This window comes from Hyaena hyaena, unplaced genomic scaffold (assembly GCF_003009895.1).
Source record: "Hyaena hyaena isolate Hyena2069 unplaced genomic scaffold, ASM300989v1 scaffold_84, whole genome shotgun sequence".
NCBI classification, from domain to species: domain Eukaryota; kingdom Metazoa; phylum Chordata; class Mammalia; order Carnivora; family Hyaenidae; genus Hyaena; species Hyaena hyaena.
Window position 1 is genome coordinate 108,599 of NW_024080716.1, and position 20,593 is coordinate 129,191.

The window sequence follows — 20,593 nt, forward strand, 5'->3', positions numbered from 1 at the left end:
GTCTGAACGTTCACATCCAGCTCTGCGATCCATCTGAAGTGAACTGTGTGGATAAAGTGGAGGAGAGGTCAAAAGTCATTTCCCCCCCTGCACGGATATCTAGCTGTTTCAAAATAATGTATTAAGAAGACTTTCCTGTCTCCATTGAATTCCACTGGTACCACTGTGAAGAATTGGTGCTGTGTATGTGTGGGCCTCCACATTTTGGTGTTTTCCCCTTGACCTGGTTTTCTGTCCTCACACCAACAACACAGGTGTCTCGATTACTGTGGTTTTATAGCACATTTACTGATGCAAGTCCTTTAACTTTGTTCTTTTAAGGTTGCTTTTGCTCTTCTAGGTCCTTGGTATTTCCTTATAAATTTTAGGGTTAGCTCGTCAATGTCTGCAGAGTAACAGTAGGGATTTGGGCTAAGAATGCATCGAAGCTGCACATCCATGTGTTAGAGTTCTCCAGAGAAACAGAAGTTACTTTCTCTTTCCCTCTCTCCCTTCCTCTCCCCTCCCTCATACAGAGTTTATTCTGTTTTTAAAGAGTTAATAGTGATGCTCTGCATCGATTTTGAGACCAAAAAACATACGATACATGTTTCGAAAAACACCGGTGGAGTGAGGGAGAGAGGAACCTATGAAATAAGTGAGTACCGTCTACCAGGAAGTGCTCCCAGGTGTGTAAAGGGAACTCTGGGAACGAGGCAGCAAGTGAGGGCCAAACCAGATGGGTTCGTCCCTGAAGAGTTTGCCTAGAAGGGGGGGCATTTCTACATTTGACGGGAGCGCAGGGAGAGGTAGTTGAGTTCCAGGACAAGCACTGTGGTGCTGCTGGGAAATGATGAGGTTGATGAGGTGCGGTGGGTGAGCTGTGTAGTCAGCTCAGTCCAGCTGGGATGTGAGGGCCGGGGAGGGGTGGGAGAAGATGAGGTTACAGATAGCAACGACAGCAGCAAAAATCACAAAAACTCTGATGCAATAGCCTGAAAATGTTTAGATTTTGTTATATGCGTATCAGGAAAGCACTGGAAGGTAAACTGAGAAATGACCCATTCCATTTGCCATTCGCAGAGGTTCACTCTGTCAGCGGTGTGGAGGGAGACCAGTCTACCCTATGGAATCATGATTTAGAACAGGCAAGCCAGAGCCACAGGACACGCGTTGTGGAAGCCAGATCGCCTAACCCACCTTACGCAGTGACCCTTCCATTCTGCCACGTGGCTTCTCAGAGGGTCCACGCAGATGCACAAATTGTGCTCCTTTAAGTATTTGTCGTTGTGAAAATGATAGTCCCTTTCAGGGCATAGTAAAAGGTGGAGATAGAACTTATTTCTTCTTTCTTCTTCCCTCTGTAGGGTTTCCTCATCTGCAGAGCAAAGTTGTGGCCACCTGTGAGAGATCTGATCTCTTACAGCTACACCATGGCATTATTCTAGGTGCTGTGTAACTGTTAACTCATTTAATCTTCACAACAATGATCTGTGGTATTATTATTTCCATTCCATAGATGAGGAAACTGAGGTACATGGAAGTAAGTGACTCACCTAAAAGTCACACATCCCATAATTAGCAAAGCTGGGTTTTAGGCAAAATCTGTTCTAACCATTGTGATGCTTCTTGGTTGGGTTTGGTTTCATTCCAGCCATGTCCTTGAAGCTAGACCTTCGAACAAAGATAATCATGGAAAGATTTGGCTTTGAGTCTCAATATTGCCAGATCTGACTCTTCCCTGATAGAGAGGAAGAAGAAAGTGTTTCTGGCTGGAGAAAGCAGAAGAATGGCTTCTTGGAAGGAACTACCTTTGTGTGTGTGTGTTTGTTTAAGAGACAATGTGCACGTGCGTGCGCATGAGAGAATGTATGTGCACACGGGAGGGACAGAAGAAGAGAGAATCCTAAGCAGGCTCCACACTAAGTGGAGCCTGACACAGAGCTCGATCTCATGACCGCAAGATCATGAACTGTCCTGAAATCAGTAGTCAGACCCTTAACCAACTGAGCCACCCAGGTGTCCCAGGAAGTGGTATTTCAGTGGAGCTTGGAGAAACGAGTGGAATTTTGAGAAGTAAAAATTGCTGAGAAGAAAGGGCAGCAGTTCCAGCCAAGATAAAGGAATCCAACTGTAACCTCCCTCTGTTTACAACTAAAAAACTGGACAGAATGTGAAAACCACCTGAGAGTCCTGAGAGGCAGGTGGAGGATACTGGGACCTGAAACTTGGATGATGACCCATCATGGCGTCTGTCACATGGAATTGCATGGTGGTGTGGGAAGCTGCCACTCTGAGATAGCACCGTCTTTCCAGCCAGGGGAGCCCAGCAGTGGAGCCGCCAGAGGGTGTGAGGAAATCCCTGAGAAGAGAGAGCTGGAGAAAGGGCCCCAGTCACTCTGTGCGGGGACTGACCTAAGTCATGGGCACGCTCCAAGGTGTGTATGCATGGAATAGACCCAAGGAGGTGCAGCAAAGGCTTTGAGAACTTAACCGTAACATTAACACCACCCAGGTCCCAGATAAACCTCTGTGGCAGGCAGACCCAGTTAGCCTAGTGAAGGCTTTGAGAACCAGGCTGGCATTGAGGCTGTCAGTTGCAAAAGAGGAGATAGAACTTTCAGTCTGAACCTAAGTGGGTTCGTTGTCTGTTAAATAAATAAACAAAAATATCCACGTTTTCCCCCCAGAGAATTTAAGCAGGATCCAGAGTCTCATAATACATTATTCAAAAGTCCAGGATACAGGGGCGCCTGGGTGGCTCAGTCAGCTGAGCGTCCAACTTTGGCTCAGGTTATAATCTCACAGGTTGTGAGTTCAAGCCCTGCATTGGGCTCTGTGCTGACAGCTAGCTCAGAGCCTGGAGCCTGGTTCGGATTCTGAGTCTCCCTCTATCTCTGCCCTTCCCCACCTCACACTCTGTCTCTCTCTCTGTCTCTCAAAAATAAATGAACGTTAAAAAATTTTTTAAAAGTCCAGCATACAATCCAAATTTGCTCAATATAAAAGAGACAGGGAGTGCCTGGGTGGCCCAGTTGGTTGAGTGTCCGACTCTTGATTTTGGCTCAGGTCATGGTCTCGTGGTTCATGGCATTGAGCCCTGTGCTGGGCTCCACCTGGAGTGTGGAGCCTGCCTGAGATTCTCTCCATTTATTTAAAAAGATAAATATCTTTTTAAAAAGAGGGCTGTGACTCTAAATAACCTGTTTATTCACAGCCCAAGAGAGAACCCAAAGTATTTTTTTTCTCTTTTTACTGCTTTTGATTGGTGAGAGATGGGGGTGGCGAGTACCCTTGAGGTTATTTCACACCAAGCGAGAAGGCGAGAAAACTCTACAACATTCAGCTCAGAGCGCGGGTGCTGTTGACTGGGCAGAGAAATCAAGATTGGGTGCCCGGAACTTGGTGCTGTCTGCCTACCCCATTTTCGCCCTGGGACCACTTCACTGACTTCCCGTTTTCTTCTCAGGTCATGTTGTAGTTGCAGAAGACCTAAGGGTGAGGCTGGGAAGGGGTGGGAGTTTGGACTATTTTCTAAATTGAGGGAAAAGCTGGAGAAAAGACAGTAGGCTTTCTTGTGAGAATTTGGGTGTCCTGGCTTCTCGTGCTCCGGGCCGTGAGCCCTCCCCTCACTCCTTGAAGATGAGCACAGAGCCCTCCCCTGGCCCTGCGTCTGTAGGGGCTCTGGGGGTACAAACGCTGAGGGAACTGAACAGCGTAATGCTTTCATGCTGCTGGTCACAGCGACCTGATGCTTCTAACACAAGTCACCTCAATTCATAAGAATGCTGCTTGAATAGAAGAAATTTGTAGTGTCTGAAGGAGGTGTTGCTTCAACGGTGTTTCTTTTTTCTCTCTGGAATGGGAAGGTAGGTATTTTACCCCTGAGCTCTATCCCCAGGGCGTTATTACACCACTGTCTTGGAGAAATTTAAAATGACAAAGGTTACACGTGTGTAGCTTGGAAGCCCCTTTTCTTGTGAGGAAACAGAGGCGCCAGATGATAAATGACTTGCAAGGACACACAGCGATTTGGGTGGACAGCTAGGGACCGCCTGACTGGCACCTGGTTTCAGCCTTTTCTCGGAGCCCAGCCTTCCCTAGGCCACCCCCTGGGCCCTCACTTTACTGAGGGTCCCAAATTCTGATTCTCTTGGCGAGGGAGCAGTTCTGGGAAGAGTTAACACTGAAAGCAGCAGACATCGGGTTTGTTGAGGTGAACGTCAAGGTCCTGTATTTAGCCAAAGAGAAATATTGACTCATGACACTCCCAGAAAATTCATCTCCTCTCAGAAAGGAGGACGCCCCCCCTCGCCAGGCCCCAGCTTCCCGTCTCCCTCCCTGTCTCCTGCCAGGTCCGATTTACCAGTCACCATGTATTAAGCACCTGCCACATGCCAGGCCCTGCACGGTCCTTACTTCTGACCCTTAACAGGAGTCCCATCACGTGGGTGGTTCTGCACACATTTTGCAAAGGAGGAAACTGAGACCCTGAGAGCTCATATTGCATTTGCCTAGGATCGCAGTGATGCGTGATGAAGCGGGGATCCAAGTCTAGACTCATCTGGCTGCAGAGCTGGGTTCCCGTGAAATTTCGCACCACCCTTCCAGACTGGGCCTCGTCTGGGCGGCTTCCTCCTCATCCTGCCCGCACCGGAGGCTGCACCCAGGGCTTTCCTGGCCTCTGGGCCTTGAGTCAAATCTGAGTTGAGATCTTGGCTTGGCCTCTTAACAGTAGGACGATCGTGGGCAAGTCCTGGAGCCTCTCTGAGCCTCAGTTTATGGGCTCACCAACTACCTGCCTGATGGTGGGGTGATGTTGAAGATCCAGCAGCTGCTTGGGCCCATAGCTGGCATGGAGTAGGTGGCTGAGAAGCAGCTGCTATTACTAGTTTGGTGGCTGCCTACTTTCAGGGAGTGGAGGGGGGTGTTGTGAGCCATAGCTCCCCCACCCCCCACTCCTGCTGACCTTGCACGGTTCCCACTGGCTCTTTACTCCCCTCCGCTGCTCTGAGGCTTTTCACGTGCTCTCCACTACGTGCCTGACAATCGCCAGACTCAGGCTACTCCTGGTGCCACGGGATGAGACCCGGCTGTCCCTTTCAGTGTCGCCTCCCGCTGCTCAGCTTTGTGCCCCCACTTGGGCTGACTTGAACCTCTCTATGCCCTGGTGCCCTGCTCTTTGCCCACCTCCATGCTGTTTCTCTCTCCTGTCCTCCAGGTCTTCCCCATCCATGAAGGCTTTGATCCCGGGCTGGATGTGGGCTCCCACTCCTGGGCTAGGATTCTCGAGAACCTTCTTTGCAAGAAGAAAACGTTCACTTATTTGGCACATGAAGCGGAGCCACAGGCCCTGACCCTGTCCCTGGGAGCATCGAGGTAACTCGCTGGTTCAGGCGCTCACTCTCTAGGCTGGGCAGGGGTGTGGAAACAGAGTAAACAGTGCGTTAGGTATTTGGGCGCTTCTTTGATGTCTCACCATATTTAAGACTGTTAGCATCATGAGAGCCGCAGAGTGGCAGTTTTCTCTGGGCCTACTGTTATTGGGTCTGAGCTCAGAGTTACCTGCATCTTGATTGAATTGACTGATCTGAATAGGTGTGGTCACAGGTAAGTTCACAGCCATTCTCAGGCTGGCCCTGGTGGGTGGGAGGGACTGTGGGGAGCCCCAGGGCAGCTCTCTTCCTTCTGTGGTCCTCCTTTCTTCTCCATCCTCCTGAGTCACGTCCCTTGGTTGGGTCAGCATGTAGGATTTGACAGCCTTTTTGCTTTAGGGGGAAAGCTCACTGGCTTTAGGGCCAGACTTTCTTTCCCAGAAGGTTACAGGACTTCCCCCAGCCTCGCATTCATCATCTCTAAAACGTTGATCAAGAGGCGCAACATTCATGAGAGTGTTGGGGTTCAAAGTTGAGACCTTTGAGAATTTTTTTTAGTGTTTATTTATTTTTGATAGAGAGAGAGAGACAGAGACAGAGACAGAATGTGAGTAGGGGAGGGGCAGAGAGAGAGGGAGATGCTGAATCCAAAGCAGGCCCGGGCTCTGAGCTGTCAGCACAGAGCCTGACTCACAAACCATGAGATCATGACTTGAACCCAAGTCGGAAGTTCAACCGACTGAGCCACCCAGGTGCCCTTGAACATTCATATTCTTCAAGGCCTCTTTGGTCTAGACGAATTAGATCAGAATCTACTGAGGACAGTATTGGCCATCTATATTTTTATTAAAATTTTTTTGTTTATTTTTGAGAGAGAGAGAGAGCATGAGCAAGGGAGGGACAGAGAGAGAGGTAGACACAGAATCCAAAGCAGACTCCAGGCTCTGAGCTGTCAGCACAGAGCCTGACATGGGGCTCAAACTCACGGGCCATGAGATCATGACCTGAGCTGAAGTTGGAGGCCCAACTGACTAAGACACCCAGATGCCCCCGGCATCTGTGTTTTTAGATGCTTCCTAGGTGATGCTAACGCTAATATGGAGAATTACTACCTGAGTGGTTCCTCTCACCTATGCTGACCCTTATGGCTATGGGATTAGGGGTAGGGTGTACCCTGAGGACAGACTTGATGAAGCCCTTGTTCCTCTATATTCTCTTCCCTTTTCTCTCTCCACCGTGTGGCCCAGTTGGCCTTGGTCTGGTCCTAGGAAAGAGATCAACTTGCTAAGGTGACAGAGGTAAACAGTTCATCACCTTGGTGGCTGCCTTGAGGAACAGCAGCTCTCTTCAGTGCCTATGGCCTTTGGGAAATGTCATTTTCCTGTCTACTTGGGTAAAACCAAAATGGGAGGGAAGAACAAACAGCCCCTGGCACCACCTCCAGCCGAGGAATCCTGTCTTGTTTAAGACAACATTAGCAGACATTGATCCATCTCACTAATGACGGTTAAACTGAGGCTTGAAGAGAGAGATGTAGGTCGTCAGACCCTCAGTATCAGGATTTAGGAGAACATTCTTCCTCTTTGGTCTTTCAGTAGAACTCTCTCCCTCGTGCTTTGTTGCTATTTGGTCCTCCTTTGCTCTTCAGTGAGAATTCTGGGCCACCTAGTTACATTGCTCAGCTGTGACAGATCTGTTGGTCCCAGAGCGGAGCGTTGTTCTGATGCAATGACTGTCTGCCTTCAGCTCCTGAGCACTGAGATGATGGGCGAGAGCCCTGTATCTCTTTGATCTGGCAGTCAGTAAAAATCTGGTTTTACATTGCTGGGCTCCTGATTTTTAAGCACTTGGGGACAAGATTCTTCCAGATAAGCACAGAATGCCTTCATTCTGCCTAGTTGGGGGCAGTTGTGGGTATTTTTTTAAAGTACCCTACATATCTAGCCAACCAGTAAAACCTGTTTCTCAGGGGGTGAGCCGGGGTCAGAAAGTTATGATTTTATTGGGGTAAGTTTCAGGCCGCACAAACCAACATTCCTTGCCCAGCGGCTCCAGAGACCCACCAGAACCTTGGAGGATTTAAAAAAGCCAGAAGTACATTTATTCCAAAAAACAAAAACAAAAAAACAAACAAAAAAACCAAACCTGTCCAGGGGAAAGAAATGATGAAATTTCTTTGTATCATGCTGGAATTTTACCAGCTGATTGTGATAACAGCGGCAATCTTATGCTGAACAGAACCTCTTAGGGGCAGCAATATCTTTGCTCATTTGATAACAAGTAAGAACCCACATTCTTAATTAAATGTGGCTGGCTAATCGCATCTTTTAAAACCTAGGGATTGATGTGATTTGATGTGCGGTCTGGGAGCGGATGGCCAAGAAAGAATTCTCGAGATGTTTTTGGTGCAAAAAAGGTGGTTTAATTAAAGCATGGGGACAGGATCCTTGGGCAGAAAGAGCTGCCCCTGGACAGTGAGCAGAGACTGGTTATATAATTTTAAGTTGGATGCCCGTAGAGACTAAAGAAGGTTCCGAAAGGATTTTCATATGTTAAAGAAGACTTAACGGATCCGGATCCGGGAGGCCTGGCTGTTGTCAAGCTAAAGTTCCCTTTTGCCTCTAGTAAAGTATTACCATTAAAACAGTTGGGACTTCCTGTTGGAAAGCTCCTTTTGCAGGCCTCAAGTAGTTATCAGTGCGCTGCAGGTTATAAGGAAATTTAATGACGTCCACATGTCTTTTGCCTTTGTTTTTCACATCAGGGATCACAGCAGGGGGAAACAAATAGGAAAGGTGCTTGGGGGGGAGGAACTGGGGAACCTCTGGCTTTTATTTTTTTTATTATTTAATTTTTTTAATGTTTTATTTATTTCTAGGAGAGAGAGAGAGACAGCGTGAGCAGGGGAGGGTCAGAGAGAGAGGGAGTCACAGACTGAAACAGGCTTCAGGCTCTGAGCTGGCAGTCAGCACAGAGCCCGACGCGGGGCTCGAACCCACGAACTGTGAGATCATGACCTAAGCGAAAGTCGGACGCTTAACCAACTAAGCCACCCAGGCGCCCCTCTGGCTTTTAATACTTTAAGGAGAGCTTCTGTCAATCGCTGTGCTGGGGAAGTCCTGGATGAGGGGAGAGCTCCGTGGATGATGGAAGAAGCTGTTGCCAAGAACTCTGCTGATGTTCCCAGAGGAGTAGGAATAAAAATGCAGGAGGTCTCTCCCAAGAAGCTCGGTTAGGGTAGTGCTAGCTGCACTTCTAGTCCTCTTGGCCGACAAGTGGCACCTGTTATTTTTGCTCACACGTCATGGTCCACCTGCTTCACCGAGGTGCAGTGTGTGTGTGTGTGTGTGTGTGTGTGTGTGTGTGTGTGTGTGTGTGCATGTGCGCATGCATGTACACTGGCTGGAAAATGTAACCCCTGGTGAGCCGTCACGTTCAACAACTCTGTATGGCGGAAGGATCGCAATTTCGGCGGAGCAGCCAGCCATCCCTGACATGGGAAACAGGGAGAGGAGTCATTACAGGATTAAGTGGTAGCACAAAGAAAGAAAGGGGAGCACTTGGGGCACCTGGGTGGCTCAGTGGTTGAGCTTCGGACTTTGGCTCTGATCATGACCTCATGGTTGTGAGCTCGAGCCCCACGTCGGGCTCTCTACTGTCAGCACAGAGCCTGCTTCGGATCCCCCCCCCCCCGCCCCTCCCCAACTTGTTCTCTCAATCTCTCTCTCTCTCTCTCTCAAAAAAAAATTTGTGTAAGGGAGCCCATTGTGGTGAAGGTTTCTGGAACCCAGGACACATGGACTGCTTCTTGGAGGTATGTGGTTGGCTGAGATACCCTCTGGGGATGGTAGGGAGTCAAGGTCTCTAGGGACGGAAAGTTCAGGTTCCAGGGTACAGATGAGGATGAGGTTTGCACACTGAGGGGTTAAGGAAATGGAGATCAGGACAGAGTAAAGAGGTGTCACCAGAAGGTCCAGGGTGGTGACCAGCACCAGTAGTTGACCTGGTAAAGCAGGCAGCCTCTTAGGAGTCCTTCAAAGGGCCCTGAGGGCCATCTGATGGACAGCAGAGCAGTTTGGGGGGTTAGAATAATCTAGTTTGACCATTGACAATGGCATCTTGGGCAAATGGCTTCAACTGTCTCAGAGCTTCCCTTTTGTTTCTGAAAGGGGATTGTTAATAGCTCAGCCCATGGGGTGCTGGTAAGGATCACATTTCCTAATATGTCTCAATTGCTAGCACCCAGTAAAGAGCTTAGTAAGTGGCTCATAGGCCTTTTGTACCTGGGTTGCTGCAAGAGCCTCTTGAAAAGTCTTCCTTTTTTTTTTTTTTTTTTTAAATAAACCTCCTTCAGCCTGCTGCCTACCACATTTGCTTCTTAGTGCAGCAGCCAGAACGACTTTTTTCAAACATAAGTCACCCAAGTCCAGAGTGTAAGCTAGAATCCTACACCCGTGTAAGGCCCTAGGTGATCTGGCTCCTGTGCCTCCCGACCTCATCTTCTGCTCCCCTTCTTGCCCTGCTGTCCTGGCCTCCGTGCTGTTCTTGAAACAGGCCAGGCCTGCCCCTGCCCAGGGATTTTGCTGTCCCATCTGCCTGAAATCCCCTTTCTTCTGCTACCTGCATGCCCTCCTCCTTTCCCCTCTCTCCTGTCTCTGCACCAATGCCTTCTTCTCAGGGAGGCTTTCTCGGACTATCCACTGATCTCCGTCCTTCCCCCACACACCCTGATGTCGCTATCCGTCTCCCCTGCTTTAACTTTCTGCACTGCGGTTATCCATTTCCAAAGCATTACTCACATACGGATGTATTTTGTTTTACTCGTCACTTGTCCCCTCCCTGGAAGGCACGTTCTGGGGGGGGCGTGGGGTTTCTGGCTGGCGTCCGCACTGCTGGATCGCTGCTTGGGTCACAGCAGACCGTGAGTACTTTTGCATGTTGTAGCTCTGGAGCTTCTGCACAGTGGAGGAGCTCAGGGCTCTCCGCCGGTCCCTCACCCTGCACGCCCCCAGGCAGCCGGGACTCCCGCGCTCCTAGTATAAAACACTTGGGGAACCTTTAAACTTGAAACCACCGAATCTCAAAGGCCTTGAAATCTAACACTCTGTTCACAGGAAGGAAACTGAACAAAGGGGAGTAAGGTAAACAATACCCAGAGGAGGCCCACTCCGGGGTTCAGTTCTAGGCGCATTCCTGGGACAAATGACTTCGTTTCTTCCACAAATACACGTCCTGAAAAATAAAAGTAAGGGAGTGGGGAACTATGTACACATTAAAAGAGAGTGGAGAGTGCTAAATCACCCAAACAAAATGTGCCCACCTCGCTCGGATCCTCATTTCAGGAATTTAGTGTAAAAGATACTTTTGAGAGAACTGGTAAACATTTGGAAGTGGATTGGATAGTAAGTGATAATGGCGTCGGGGTTTTATATATATCTTCATATGTTCTGTGACAGAACCCTGTGTGTGTGTGTGTGTGTGTGTGTGCGCGCGCGTGTGTGTGTGTGATATTATAGAGAATTAAGCTCCATGGAAAATTATTTGAGGGCATGTGGTCCCACTTTTCCCAAGGATGGCACATAGCTAATACCATCCTTGGTGCCAGGGAGGTAAGTTAACTCATTACATGAATAGATGCCATACGTAGGACATTAGGGCTTAATTTTCTCATGGGACCCCAATGGAGAAGATAGGTGGGCTGACATTTGTTTTAAATTACTCCAGAGGGAAAAAAGGGGGAAATAGATAAAACAAAGTTGGCAAAATGTTGGTAGTCTTTAGAACTGGGTTCTGAAAACAGGTTCATTGTGCTACTCCCTGTGCCTTTTTGTAGGTGTAGAAACTTCTATAAGAGAAACTTATTTCTTTTTTAAATATTAAGGGGAGGTGAAACAGGTCCATTTCCCGGGGAGGAGGTAGGTCCATTTTCTTTTCTCTCTGCTTCTCGGTTGGGTGTGGGTTGAAGTGTAGAGGAAAAAGGGGTGGGCCTGTTGCTTGGGAGGCGTGCAGTATTTAACCCTCCCGATAAGGCCCTTCCACTCCTTCCTTGTCTCACCTCTGCCGGAGTGGAGTGCATGGTGGTTCTCAGTGTGGTAAGGTAGGGCAAGATGCCTGCTGGGGCTGGGGCTTTGACCGCTTGTACTGGCCAGTGGGCATTGGGCATCACACAGAGAGGGAGCTGAAGGGCTGCCAAGGGCCCCCTTTCAGCCAGGTGCCTGTCAAATGGGAAGGCAAATCTTTCTACAAGTAAACATCTACTGCTGAAAGCTGCAAGGTTGAAGACAGTAGCAAATGGCCATTGATTTCCCTTTGCCACGGCTCCGCGAATCCCAGGTTTGGAGCTCTGCTTACCCGTTCAGTGTGACTGGCTCTGGTCAGACGCCGCAGAGCAGCCTGTCTGTGGTGGGGACTCAGCACCCGCCACAGAGCTCTGTCCTCATGCATTTGGACAACCTCAGGGAAAGGTACTCAGCCATTCCTTCTCCATCAGCGCCTGCCTGGCTGGGAAAAGATCTAATCTCCGCAAAGAGACACTTTTTGCGGCCTGGGTCTGGAACAGTGGGGGCAAGCAGGAATGAAAGCCCCTTTATCGGGGTGCCTGGGTGGCTCAGTCGGTTGGGTGGCTGACTTCGGCTCAGATCATGATCTCACGGTTTGTGGGTTCGAGCCCCGTGTCGGGCTCTGTGCTGACAGCGAGCTCAGAGCCTGGAGCCTGTTTCAGATTCTGTGTCTCCCTCTCTCTCTGACCCTCCCCTGCTACGCTGTCACTCCCTCTCTCAGAAATAAATAAAAAACGTTAAAAAAAAAAAAAAAAAAGAAAGCCCCTTTATCTTCAGGGCTTTGATCGGGGCAGGATATCCCCCTCCCCACCTTGAGCTTGAGCTCTGGCAGTCGCTCTTGCCCTCAGGTAAACTCTTGCAAAAGCACAGCTACTCAGGCCCAATGAGAATCTCTCTGGAGGCTTCTTTTCACTCACTTTGCAGATTTACTAATTGCGGGTTGGTTTCCTGTGGCTTCACATGTTTGTAGCTTGAGCAAATTTGTGACTTGTCAGAAATATTTTGACATAACTATCAACTTCTTGACCTCTGCTGGCTCCCCCTAATAGAATCCCATGGCCGGGGGCTGGGAATAAGTCAGCAGCCTGGACCACCTGGCTGGGGACTGGGGACTGGAAGCGGCTGAGAGCGGTACCTGCCTCAGGCACCGTTCTGCAGGAATTAAATGAGCTTCACTGAATTACAGGAGCTTTGCCCTTGTGTTGAGTACTCAGCACATGGTGAAAAAGCTCAACAATTATTAGCTGTAACAAAGTGATAAAGTCTATCATTAAGTTGTCCTTACAACCCTGCAGGGGCAACTTTTAAAGTATTGTTATCCATCCTTTACAGATGAAGACAGACGGAAGGCTTATTAGAAGTTGACAGACTGGTCTAACCTCATATAACTGACAGGTAGGAAAGTCAGGATTTGAATCTGGGCTTTTGAGATGACAGAGCACAAACTCTTTCTCCCAAGCTAGGGCTCTTAAACTATCTGTGCAGAATCCTTCCCCCCTGCCCCCACCAACCTCTCACACATCAATAGTTTTGAAAATACAATGAAAAGAAATTCTTGGAATATTTTTAAAGTTACTGTTAGAATTATTAGGCAGAAAATGACTCTTTCAAATTAGTGTAAAAGTTGATTACATTTGATTTCTGTCCTTTTCTCATCCCAGATCTTTAGAAAGTGTTCTTGGACTAGCTCTTAACTGCAAATCTCACTTTGAGTCATGGTGGCCCCAGATGCCCGGTTCTCAGAGCACAGTGTGTGGGTGGGACCACTTGCATCAGAATCACATGGGTGCTTGCTAAATGCCCATCTCTGGGCCCCATCCCAGACCACATGGTTCAGAATGACTGAGGGAAAGCTCAGGAATCTGCATTTCAACAAGTAATTTGCTAGTTCTTTTTTTTTTTTTTAATGTTTATTCATTTTTGAGAGAGAGAGAGGGGGGAAGAGAGAGAGCGTGAGCAGGGAAGGGGCAGAGAAAGAGGGAGACACAGAATCCGAAGCAGGCTTCAGGCTCTGAGCTGTCAGCACAGAGCGTGATGAGGGGCTCGAACTCACAAACGTGAGATCATGACCTGAGCTGAAGTCGGACACTTAACCGACCGAGCCACCCCGACGCCCCGGTAATTTGATAATTCTGATATGCTCAAAGTCTGACCATCAATGCCCTGGGCAGTGCTGCCTCCCCTCATGGATAATACATGATAGGGAAATGGTCAAGTGAGTATAATATTTTATTCTACACCCCCATCCTGACCCTGCTCTTTTGTTGTTGTTTTTAAATTCTTAAGGACTTCCTTTTCACAGAAACTCACCGACAGAACCTGCTTTCTGAACTCATTTTGGTGCATGTCAGCAAGTGTGGATTGAGTGCAAAATGGGTAGAGGGGGGAATAGACCACAAGGTGCTCACAACAAGATGACAAGTGTTGGTAAGACAAAGTGCAGAATCTAGGAGCACTTCCATGTGCAGAGATGGGGGAGATGAGGAGGCACTGGCAGTCGAGATTACTGAGTAAGGTGGAGAAAAACCAGGGGAGTGCAGGTTTTGGAAGCCAGATGGAGGAAATGACCAACTTCACAAAAGCACTGCTGAGGAGCCGAACAAGATGAAGAGTGAGCGCCGACCGTTTACTTAGCAACATGAAGGTCATGAAGGTCTTTGGTGACGTAGGCAAGAGCGGATGGGGTTGGCCTGCTGGGGTGGGTTCAAGTGAGGATGGGAATAGGGGAACTGGAAATAGAGACTGCACACAGTTCTTTCAAGGAGTTTTACTGTGGAGGAAATAGTGCAGCAGCTGGAAGGTGAAATGAGGTCAAATAGTTATGCAGGAGGGCCAGGGAAATGGAGATTATTTAGAACGTACACGATGGCCAAGTATGTGACTTCTGTAAAGTCGTATGTCTTTTTCAGGTAATTCCTTCAGTAAAACAGAAAAACTGTGTCCCATACTTGTTTTTTTCAAATCTGTCAAACTCTGCCCACTCCTGACGATATTGTCCAAGGAGAGTGTGCAGATCACTCTTATTTCTTGCATAGGCTAGTTTGAACACACTTGAAGAAATGACATTACATTTTTTTCCATATTTGCTTCATCTGTATTTTGGCTGAAGTGTTGTAAAGTAGATTTCATCTCTATTCACGTGCATAGGACTTCAAGAAAAAACCCATGTATATAATCCTATACCTAACAAAATTAACAATGATTTGTTATTTTTCGATTTTTTAAAAAAATTGATTCATTTAAATTTATTTTTGAGAGAGATAGTGTGAGAGTGCGAGGGAGGGAGGGAGAGAGAGAGGGAGACAGAGGATCTGAAGTGGGCTCTGCATAGATAACAGAGAGCCTGATGCAAGGCTCAAACTCATGAACCAAACCATGAGATCACGACCTGAGCCGAAGTCAGACGCTTAACTGACTGAGCCACCCAGGCGCCCCAACAATGATTTCTTAATATCATATAATACCGAGTCTATATCAACATATTTCCATTTGTCCTAAGTGGTGTTTTGTTCAAATCAAAATTCAAGCAAAGTCTGCCTTTTGCATATGGCATTTTTTTTGCCTTTTAAGCCATTTGTTCTTCATAACCAATTACCTATTGATGAAACTAGTTCAGCTCTATAGAATGCCCTGCTTTCTGGATTTGTCTGATAACTTCTCTGTGGTGTCGTTTAATGTGTTCTTCTTTCCCCTGTGTTTCTCGAAACTGGAATTATGTATAAAGGCTGGATTATATACAGATTAAACATTTTGGATGAGAATTTTTCATAGGTGGTGCTGTGTGTTTCACGTTGCCTCACATCAGAACGCATGTGCTGTTTAGGTGCCCCACTATTAGTGATGCTAAGACTGATTAGGGTCAGGTGGTGGCTGCTTCAATCAAGAGAGGTTTGTTTGTTTAAGATAGGAGAAATAATAGCATTGTCTATGTGCTGATAAGAATAATCTTTGAGAGAGGTGTACTTATGATGCAGAAGGAAAAGGGGAGATTTTGTAGAAAAATATCCTTAAGCAGAGAAGAGTTCTGGTGGAACATTGGGGCACCTGAGTGGCTCAGTCAGTTAAGCATCTGACTTCGGCTCAGGGTATGATCTCATGGTTTATGGGTTTCAGCCCAGTGCTGGGCTCTGTGATGATGGCTCAGAGCCTGGAGCCTGCTTCGGGTTCTGTATCTCCCTCTCCCTCTGCCCCCCAGCCCCCACCGCTTGCACGCTGTCTCTCAAAAACGAGTAAACCTTAAAAAATATATTAAAAATAAATAAATATAAGTTCTAGTGGAACAAATGGTGGATACTGCAAGTGTTGGGTGCAGCCAGTTCATCCACAGTAACAAGACATCATTTGGGCATAAATGCAGGTAAGGCGAGTAGCTGTGGTAGAAAGGTGTGCTTGTGGTGATTCTATTCTGGTAGCTTCCCTTTTCTCTATGAATAAGTAGCAAGTTCACTGAGGAAACGGGAAGATGAGGGGACTTTTCATGGGGAGGAAGTCCCATACATAGTCCACTAGGAGAGTGGCAGGTGAATTGACCAGAAAAGTAGCATGTGATTGCTGGGAAGCATGAAGGAGCTACCAGCAGTTAGTGATCATGAACTTGAAGCGAACTCCATTGGGTATCATTTTGTGACTTTCTTTAGGTATGTAGCTGTATGCTCGCAGGTGTGGAGGAGCACAGAGAGTTTGCTTTAACCAGGATTGGGGTTTATCCAACATTGTCTGATGGGAGAAGTCAATTTAATGAGTGACCACGGAGTTTAAGCTGAGGAGGAAGGAAAGTGAGGCTATGAAGGAAGTGAGAATCCATGAGAAGGTTGTAGGAGGAACCGCAGAAGATAGTTGAAGGTCAGAACCAGAGGGACTAAGCTATAAAGATGGGAAAGGTGTTTGGGAGGGGTGGTGCCTGAAAATCAAGACTGTGGAATATTTTATGAAAATGATAAGATCAGAGATATGGCCTTGGGGGTGAGTGGCTAAAGTCACAATCACTGGAGTAGAAGAGATAAAGAACTGAGAGAGCAGTGACTAGAACCATTCTGTAGGCGGATGTTGATATCACCAAGAGGCAGGACAGAAACCGTATAATGAGAATTACAGTGAGTCAGGTGCAAAAATATTCAAGGGATGAAGAGTGTCCTGGTGGAGGGGAAATGACTTCACTGAGGTTGGTAGCAGGTGGTGTGGTCTACACGGGGTCATGTGAGCATGAAATGAGCCGGTGGACTCGAAGTTCTCAGCACTGAGCACACGCTCTACTTGTCTTAGCGGTTCTCATTTTGACGCTACGTGGTTCCAGAAAGCAGAGTTTAACCCCCTAGTTTATTTTTATGGAGGAGTTGATTTGTCTTCATTTTAAGACCTTCTAAGGGGCAGAGCTGTTCACAAAGCTATGTGCACCCCCAGGAGGTGGTAAATTCCCCATCACTCTGTGTATCCAACAGACAGAATCAACTTCTGCAATGACCGTGCTGCAAAGGGGATTCTGGCAACTGAAGATGATGGGTGGGTGGATGAGTGTGGATCTGACGGTTGAAGGACATGGGGAAGGGGGAAAGGTGGTGTCGGAGATAGCTTCGCTCTTTCATTCAGACACAGCTGAGCACGTACGTACGGTTCCGGACCTGGCCAGATGGAGGGCAGGCCAGCAATAAACTGTAAAGGAATTCTCTGTCCGGGTGGGACTGACCTGCATACGGCTAATGTCACATAGTCTGATGAGAGCCAGAACAGGCACAGGGGAGTTGTGTGTCAAGAAAGTCTTCAGAGCCCACGGGCACTTAAGCTGGTGCAGGAGATGGTGGGGGGCTGAGTGGGTATAGTCCCATGTGAACGGGGAAGGAAAGGACATTTCATCAGAAGGAACTTTACTTGCAGGGAAACAGGGTGAACGAGCATAGGGCATTTGGAATGTCACCACTGAGTTACTCTGAGAAAATTACTCCTCTTCCCTATGCATAATTTGGGACAGTCATGGTGCGCTCAGGGGCGGGGATGGTGAGGGGTAAATGAAATGAAGTCTATAATCTTTGTCACAGCCTACTGTAATCCCTTTGGGTATATTACCTTACTTGATTACTTAAACAATCCTATGAGATAGGCTTTTTGATTATTACTCCCATTTTACAGATGGAGAAGCTGAGTCTTAGAGGGGAGTAGCTTACCAGAGGTCATGTACCTGGTGAGAGAGTTTGGACTCTGCCCCAATCCGACTAATCCCGGAGCTCTTAGCCTCAGCCCCTGTGTGCTGAGCACACAGCTAGTACTAAATAAATGGTAGCTGATTGCCAAAGTTTCTCACGTAGAGAATTGGAGATTCTGTTATAATTCCTGTGGCTGGTTGAAGTTCACCACTGCTGCCATCTTATGAGCTGCAGTGACTACTTCTGGAAGACTATCCTCACCTATGACAGATGGACATCATCAATTGGGCCACTTTTGTTTCAGCGACTTGGTTTTTGGAAATCAGGAGCAGGGAGTGGCTGTTATATCCTAAGAGTACAGGTTGTTCGGAGCAGGTGCAATCCATAGGGGAGCGGTTGATCCGCATTAACTATCTGTGCCCTGAATTCAAACAGCAGTCGCATGCTCTGGCGGCTTACTGGGGGCTTGGCAGCGAGCCAGCACTCATAGGCAAGAGGCATCGCCAGGAGGGCAGGGGGCTACCTTCATTGTTCCTCATGAGGGTGCCAGGAAAGAACCTTTCCCATCAGTGATGCCTGTGGGAAGCATGGAGCTCTGAAGACCTGGTAAAATTTCACTCATTCGACAAATAATTATCGACTGCTTACCCTGTGCCAGATGCACCTCTAGGCACTGAAGACAGTAGTGAAGAAGTCTGAGAAGGCTCCTACTTAAGGAGTTTACATTGTTAGTAGAGGAGGCAGATGGTAATCAGATAATCATATGAATGCATGCATAATTACAGACTCTTCTGCCACGAAGGAAACATACATGACATGAAAAGAAGACGACCTATCAGAAATATTTTAGGACTTGACCCGGAGTGCCTGGGAGCCAGTTCTCTGATTTGATAAGGAGACCCCTGAGATATCGATAAGGAACACCACAAGGCACCTCTTGCTTTTGCCCTGACGTACCCACGGCCTGCCCACAGCTGCCCTGTGCCAATGTGGACCCCAGGCCTGCAAGGCGGGCGTCTCCTCCTAAGTCATGGGAGGGAAGGAGGGAAGGCCATTGTGGCCTCCTCTGAGTACCGTTAATGCTGCATCTTCTAGGACAGGCTTCAGGGCCAGGCCGATAGTGTGCATGGAGCTGATGCATGAGGGTGAACTGTATGTTCAGTATTGGCCCTAACAGTTTTGCCAGTAACATCATAAGTGTAATAAAGGAAGTCAAAATGAAAGATGAGAACTTCTCTCTCAGTTTGCTTATCAGTTGTTTTCAGGTCTCAGGCATGTACATTCTTCTGGGCTGTAGCTATTTGGACATGAGTAACTTTTAGTCACTGATGAATGCACAGATAACATTCTCTGTTTCACTTTTTTTTTGTTATAATGTTTGAAGAATTTTTCCCCTATTGCTACATAAATTCGTACACAATTATTTATGCATTTTATATATTATTACGTATTACCTTGTGTTTTTAAATTAATATTGTGATATATGTATATTTTATTTACTAAAGTTTTTTTAATGTTTATTTATTTTTGAGAATGAGACAGAGAGCGAGTGGGGGAGGAGCACTGAGAGAGTGAGACAGTAACTGAAGTAGGCTCCAGGCTCCATCCAGTCTGTCAGCACAGAGCCTGATGCGGGGCTTGAACTCACGAACAGGCTCGAACTCATGAACAGTGAGATCATGACCCAAGCTTAAGTCAGCCGCTTAACTGACTGAGCCACTCAGGCACCCTGTGTTTTCTTTTCTTTCCTTTTTTTTTTTAAGTTTATATATTTATTTTGAGAGACAGAGAGTGAGCAAGGGAGGGGCTGAGAGAGAGGGAGAGAGAGAGAATCCCAAGCAGGCTCTTCACGGTCAGCACAGAGCCCGATGCGGGGGCTCAAACTCATGAACCGTGAGATCATGACCTGAACTGAAGTCAAGAGTAAGACGCTCAACCGACTGAGCCACCCAGGAGCCCCTGAAATTTTCTTACCATCAGGTGGAGGTACGCTAGTATAACTATTTCCTTTTTGCTGAAAGCTTAGTTGTTAACCGTAGATTTTATAAATGTTTATAAAATGTTTTATAAAGAACAAATTTTATAATTCAATATGTGGATACAAAAAGAAAAATAGTTTTCTGTTTCAAAATTGTTTCTAAATGGATAAACTGTATATAAATGGTTTAAAACGTTTTATAAACATATAAACAAACCTTAGATTTCATAAATCTTAATAAAACGTTTTTTATTTATAAACATAAACAATTTTGAAACTGAAACTATTTTTTCTTTTTGCATGTGCATATTGATTTATAAAATTCATTCTTTAACCTACAAATCCTCTTTCTTTTTTAAAAAATTTTTTAAAGTTTATTTATTTTTGAGAGAGAGAGAGACAGAGCACAACCAGAGGAGGGGCAGAGAGAGCAGGAGACGCAAAATCTAAAGCAGGCTCCAGGCTCTGAGCTGTCAGCACAGAGCCCGATGCGGGGCTTGAACCCACAAACTGTGAGATCAGATAACAAACTCTGAGATTATTCCCCGAGCCGAAGTCCAAGTCGATGCTTAACCAACTCGGCCACCTAGGCGCCCCACCACAAATCCTCCTTCAAACTTCATCACAACTGTGGAAGGTAGGGAGTCATTTACATGTGAGGAAAACAAAATATATCATCTTTTTCTCCTTTCAATTATTTTTTCAGTCTTATTTCCTGGAAGTATGATAACTTAGTTGAGGGGCATAAGCTCTTAATTCTATGACCTGGTTACTTTCTACAAAGGTTGAGTTAATTGCCACTGCTCCCTCAAAATATACCAATTCTAGTACAATCTATCCAGCAATGAGTATTATCATTTTGGAAACTGCTGGCTAATTTTAATCCTAGAAACTAGCATCTTAACATGCCAGTTTCCCCTTTTGGGTTTTCATCATAATTGGGATGAACTGGAATTCAGAATTTTATATGCTTGTTAATCATTTTTTTCTATTTTGTGATTTGTCCCTTCACGTCGATTGCCTGTTTATTTTGAGAGGCTCTTATTCTCTTTACCCTTTGTACAA

The 20,593-nt window shown here is 46.8% G+C and overlaps 1 protein-coding gene across 11 annotated transcripts in view; it reads left to right on the forward strand.

Moving 5' to 3' along the window:
* ST6GAL1 (ST6 beta-galactoside alpha-2,6-sialyltransferase 1) overlaps nt 1–20,593 on the forward strand; it is a 115,513-nt gene that overhangs the window by 59,812 nt on the left and 35,108 nt on the right. For 6 of the 11 annotated variants that reach the window (XM_039234195.1, XM_039234196.1, XM_039234198.1 and 3 more), the window contains one exon: nt 5,201–5,358. The exons of 1 other annotated variant lie outside the window; for it this stretch is intronic. The gene's annotated coding sequence lies outside the window, so the exon portion shown is untranslated. Of the gene's footprint in view, nt 1–5,200; nt 5,359–7,610; nt 7,635–11,404; nt 11,452–19,448; nt 19,537–20,593 lie in introns of those variants that run through there. 4 more of the 11 variants (XM_039234203.1, XM_039234199.1, XM_039234202.1 and 1 more) reach the window with 4 other exon arrangements.